The 5,248-nt window shown below is 40.3% G+C and overlaps 1 non-coding gene across 1 annotated transcript; it reads right to left on the bottom strand.

Annotated features, from left to right (window-relative positions):
• Positions 1-581: 581 nt before the first annotated feature.
• On the bottom strand, positions 582-653 carry TRNAP-CGG (transfer RNA proline (anticodon CGG)). Its single transcript has one exon. It is a non-coding gene; the product is annotated as a tRNA-Pro (tRNA).
• Between the last annotated feature and the right edge of the window lie 4,595 nt (positions 654-5,248).

Below are 5,248 nucleotides of genomic sequence, written 5' to 3'. Positions count from 1 at the left end.
GTTGACTAACCTTGGAGCTTCCTGTCTCTGTTGACCAATAAAAAGTAAGAATTAAAAAACTCACATCCTGGGTCATGGAAAAAATACTCTGGTAGCTTGGGACCTTGCGATACCCATAACCCTAAAGGGAAGTACAAAAAGAAATTTAGAGACAAATTCTACTGATGAATGAATACCAGTGAAAATATTAGCCGCGGGATTCAGCTGCACATTTTCCCCGTTAGCCGCAGCATCCTAGCATCCAGCACGAACTCCAACAAGGGCAGGCAAAACGAGGGCGGAGAGAGGCAGAAGCCTCTCCTGCCGCGCCGGCCGCTAGGGAAGCACCTGCAGCGGGGCGCCCTGGGGTGAGCAGGGACCCGGGACCCGCGCCGGCTCCAGGCGCACGCGGGCTGCCCACGGCTCTGGCCTTCCTCGCAGTTTCCGGAGACGGGAGAACTGGGACTGGGGGATCGCCCGCGCCATAGCTGGGGAAGGCTCTTGCCTGCTCCCTCCACGTAGGGGGAAAGGGAACTGTTCCTTCTCGGAAGGAATCTCAGTTAGGAATGTTTGGGAAAAGACTTCCCTTTTGAAAAGGTAGTGGGCTCGTCCGGGACTTGAACCCGGGACCTCTCGCACCCGAAGCGAGAATCATACCCCTAGACCAACGAGCCACCTATCAGGAGGAGATACACACATATTTTAAGAATGAGGCTAGCATACCTTGTTTTTGTTTTATTTTTATTCTGCTTAGTCTTTAAACCTCATTAAGGAAATGGTTGGAAGAACTGTTTCTATGAATAGTTTTTTGGTAGCTTTAGTTACTGTGATACCAGTTAGTTGTATGCCTGGTAACCTGTAGGAAATGTTAATATTGTATTTCTCCTTTACCAAGCTAGTTTTATTCATTTTCATTTAATTTTAATTAAATTGTATTTTCTAGTGTTTGCCTCCTCTCACTTTTCCCCTTTCTGAAAACTACTACTATTATGAAGGGACTCGTTGACTTTTTGCCCTGGAAAGAAATGTTTTCGACTACCAGAAGGAGCTCCGGATGAAAATTCATAATCTCGGCAAAGTTCTGCTGATTCCAGTCAGGAATTTTCTTGGCAATTTAGTCAATATAACCTTATTTAAATGGCAACTAACATACGTTTTGGAGCCTTGCGATAATTTCTTACAGTAGGCTCGAGTTACTAAATCTTTCACTCATCTTCCTATCAGTACTAAGACCATCACTCCTGGGTTCTGTCTTTAGACTGCTCTTTGAATCAACTGATAAGTGAGAGGTTACTTTAGAGAAGTCCTCCATTTTTTATCCATATTTTTAATTTTTTTTCTTTTTTTAATCCATAGTTTTCATCTAAATAAATACATATTCCTTCAAGGTGTTGGTGGTGGGGTGAAATATGGGAGCTCTGTATGATGATATGCATGTTTGTTTTGTAAGTTGACAACATTTACTATACACTTATTGTTCACATATGTTCATGTATGAATATCTTTAATAAAAATTTTATTTTAAAAAATTCATCTCATTAAAAATAAATAGGTACATATTCCAAATATCATAATGTGCGTGGTGGCATGACAAATGTTTCCTGCTCATCTTGTATACTTTCCTTTCACGTCGTTTGATATGTCTTTCAAGAGCCCTCTAAAAACCTTCTCATAAATAGGCATTTTTGTGAAGAAATGTATTTCAATCTGTAGTCCCCTAGAAGGGAATTGCACCTGAAGCACAGATCCTTGTTACCACATGTTTTATAACTGAAGTCTCTATTTTTCAAGGACTAAGCACAGAATCCTTCAAAGATTTGACACTCCTGAAGTGTCAGGTGACCTCCAGAAGTCCTCTTCAGTGCAAGCAGCAGTCTCCAAATTCTTTATAGATTGACAACCTTACTTACCGAGTTTCTCATAAGATTTCTCTTCTGAAAAATGCAATACTAACAGCTGAATATTTAGACTGGCTCCCTCCTAGCTTTAGAACGAAGTTGGGCTTTTCAAGGAGGGTGGAGAAAGAAGAACGCAAAATGCCAGCTCCTTTATATAATTTTAATAGAAACTGTATTTCTTTATATAGTTTTAACCAAATGCTTTCTCCAAGTTTTTCTTTCACCAAATAAATGATCTAGGAGATGGCTAATATTCCTGCCAATTCTACATCTTTATCTTCTTCCTCAATTTCCTGTCTTCTGTCTCCTGAAGATTACATCTGATCTGGCAGTCTCACACTTTATCTCTAGATGTCTGGTCCATCGTTTTATTGGAGCTGAAAATGATCAATGAGTTCAGTTTGGTTGGGGGAAAAGGGCATAATTAGAAAGGCTTTCTGTCAGTTACCTATAGCAATAATCGATCCGGTCTCTTCTCTACTTCCTTCACTGTGTTCTGAAGTGCTCAGTATTCTCAGGGTTCTCCCACATTTTCTTGGATCTATCAACCTCTCTTATACTTCTGTGGCATCTTGAGAGTTAGAAAGATCTGTCGTAAGTATTCAGAAACCCTTATTTTATTGTGATTTGGAAGAGCTTTTCCTTAACTGCAGGGAAGAGAAGACTTAAGATATAGATTAGTCCAAGATTTCAATTGTGAGGCCCTATCAATTGATTGACAGATGTAGGTGGATCAATGTTGGGTGGAGAGATATTGATGAAGATGGTCACGATGATGGTGGTGATGATGACGATGTAGACAATATAGAAGAAAGATTTAGAGTGAAGTTCTGACTTAGCGTGAATGGGCCTCTCGAATGTAATTGCTCTTCCATCCGGGTCCCCAAAAGTGCTGTGCCTGTCTTGAAGTTTTCATAAATAAATTAGACACCAGAAAACAGATTCATTATGAACTTAATTAAGGTACCCAGATTTAAAGGATATTTCATTACAATGTGCAGGATGCAGACCTTAAAGGAAATCATTGTTTTAGGACATCCGATATATTAAGCACCATAGCAATGTTTGCTAAGTGATTATACAATCATAACGGTCAAAAGTTTTTTTGTCGTTGTTGAGAGAAATAACATTTAATGAGTGCCTACTATGTACCATTTTATAGGCACCTATTTACTTCTCACAATTGCCCTAAAGATATATAAGGCAGTTAACCAATATGGTTTCTTTGCAGACAGAGCTTCAAACAAAGTTCTCTGGACTCTTCCAATAAGAATTTACAGTCTCTCATTTTTTCTGTTTGCGTATGTGATCTGTTTTTGTGGCTATGTCTGATTGAAGGGTCAAATCTCTTCTGAGATTAACTCTTTTTCTGCTATCATGGGTTTCTAGTGTCTTGATGTATTTTCATCAAGATGATAGTTAAAAGTCAGAAAGTCCCTTTGACATGATGTATCAAACGGATATTAAAAATGACAAGTTACACATTGGCTACTCAATCAACAAGACTTTATTACACCCAATATGTGGCTGAGATAAAATTGAAGAGGCTTCTTTTCATGAAAGCTGCTATTTTGTCCGTAATGATCTCCTCTGCACTTTGCCTTACCACTAACTAGAATTGAGGTGGGATGGGAGATGCAGAGAGGACAATGCTTGAGTTCCCTGAACTTTCGGTTTATTTACATCTCAAAGTCACAAGATCTTAAGTCCCATGTACCAGAAAGCGTTTAACCAGTTTTGAGGATTGAATCATGTCCCCAGTAAAGAGAGTTTAAGTCCTAAACCCCTGTCCTGGGGCTGTGAACTCATTTATACATAGCACCTTTCAAGATCCTATTTAGATAAGGCCAAATCGAATCACCATGGGCCTTAAATCAGTTATGGCTTGAGTCCTTAAAAGCAAAGGAAATTGGGCATTGAAGAAGCCATAAGTCAGTAGAAGCCTAAAGTCAGCAGAAATCAGAGAAGCAGACACAAAAGAGAGAGAGAGTGAGAGAGATCACCATGTGACAGAAGATTCCTGAAATGCTTCAGACCCTGGGAGAAAATTAAGTCCTGCCAATACCTCGATGCTGGACTTCCAGCCTCAGGACCCATGAGAAAATAAATTTCTGTTGTTCCAGCCAACCCATTGGCCCATTGGGTGTAATTTGTCATAGAATCCCCGGCAATTAAGACAATCAACCAGCAAGAATTGTATATTTTAGTGTTATAAAATTATGATTGCATAGTCTGGCAATTAAAGGCTGCTGTTTTGTGTGATGGGACAGTGTCAGAAATAATCCTCAAAACCACATGAAATAATTCGGATGGTGGGTCTAAATCCTTGTATCTTTTCACTCAGAGATATTTTCCACTTCGCATAGCTTGGTCAAGAGTACACCAGCGTTTTAAACTAAGGATTAAGGTGCGGGTCCGCAAGAGAGGAAAAGAAGGCACTGAAATTAAACCCTGAACTTTTTTCCAGCACGGAACATACCATGAATTCTTCAGGACTTGTAATGACTACAGCAGGACAAAACTCCAAGCAAAAGGTTTGCTTTCCACACACACCGCCCCTACTCCACATTTCTTTGTTTTAAGTTTGGTTTTCCTTCGAAGAAGACATCCAGTTTTCTCGTGTCTCCAGTGTACAGAGTTCTCTCACAGGTTCCAAAAGTGGGTTGTTGAAGGTAGGAGGTAAAAAGGGTAAAAATTCAAACCTCCCAAGTGCACATCTTTTCTTTGTTTCCCTCCCCTTTTAAAATACAGGAGGGCACAGGGACCCCCACTAGGCTGGCGTTTTCAATAGCGTTGCTTGTTGTTTGTCTTTGTTAGGAGGCTCCGAGAGCCCCTTGAGCCACATCTGCTCCCCAACAAATGTACTTCTTAAGGAGACCTTCAGGATTTAAAGTTCTTCAGAATAGTGAGTCATTAACTATTGAACCTGGTATTTCAAAGATGTGTCCTTTATTTAATTACAATTCCCAACCACACTGTTTTCTAGTACTCAGAGTTCCACCTACTTTTTGCTTTCTGGCACACAGTTTCATTTTAATTGCCCACGAGATGGCACAGAATCAAGCGACACTACAAAGACTCTCGTCAGTTTGATGATGCGCTCAGGTTTGCAGGAACTCATGGCATGTCTTAGGGAAAACAGTGGTGTGCACACAACAAGGGTTTTGGGGAAGACCTCTATGTCTTCATCGTAGACATAGAGAAAGGTTCAGCCCTTTATTATAAATATCATTGACAGAATCAGAGTCCAGCAAATCACAGAACTATTGTGGTAGTGCCTCTGTTGTCCTGTGTAAATTACTCGGCCTCCCACAGAAAGAACTACATGCTGCATTCTAGCATTTACTCTCCCTTCTTCATTAAGAGTGAGC

This window comes from Dasypus novemcinctus, chromosome 22 (assembly GCF_030445035.2).
Source record: "Dasypus novemcinctus isolate mDasNov1 chromosome 22, mDasNov1.1.hap2, whole genome shotgun sequence".
In the NCBI taxonomy this organism is placed as follows: domain Eukaryota; kingdom Metazoa; phylum Chordata; class Mammalia; order Cingulata; family Dasypodidae; genus Dasypus; species Dasypus novemcinctus.
This window is presented reverse-complemented; position numbering and strand designations above follow the sequence as displayed.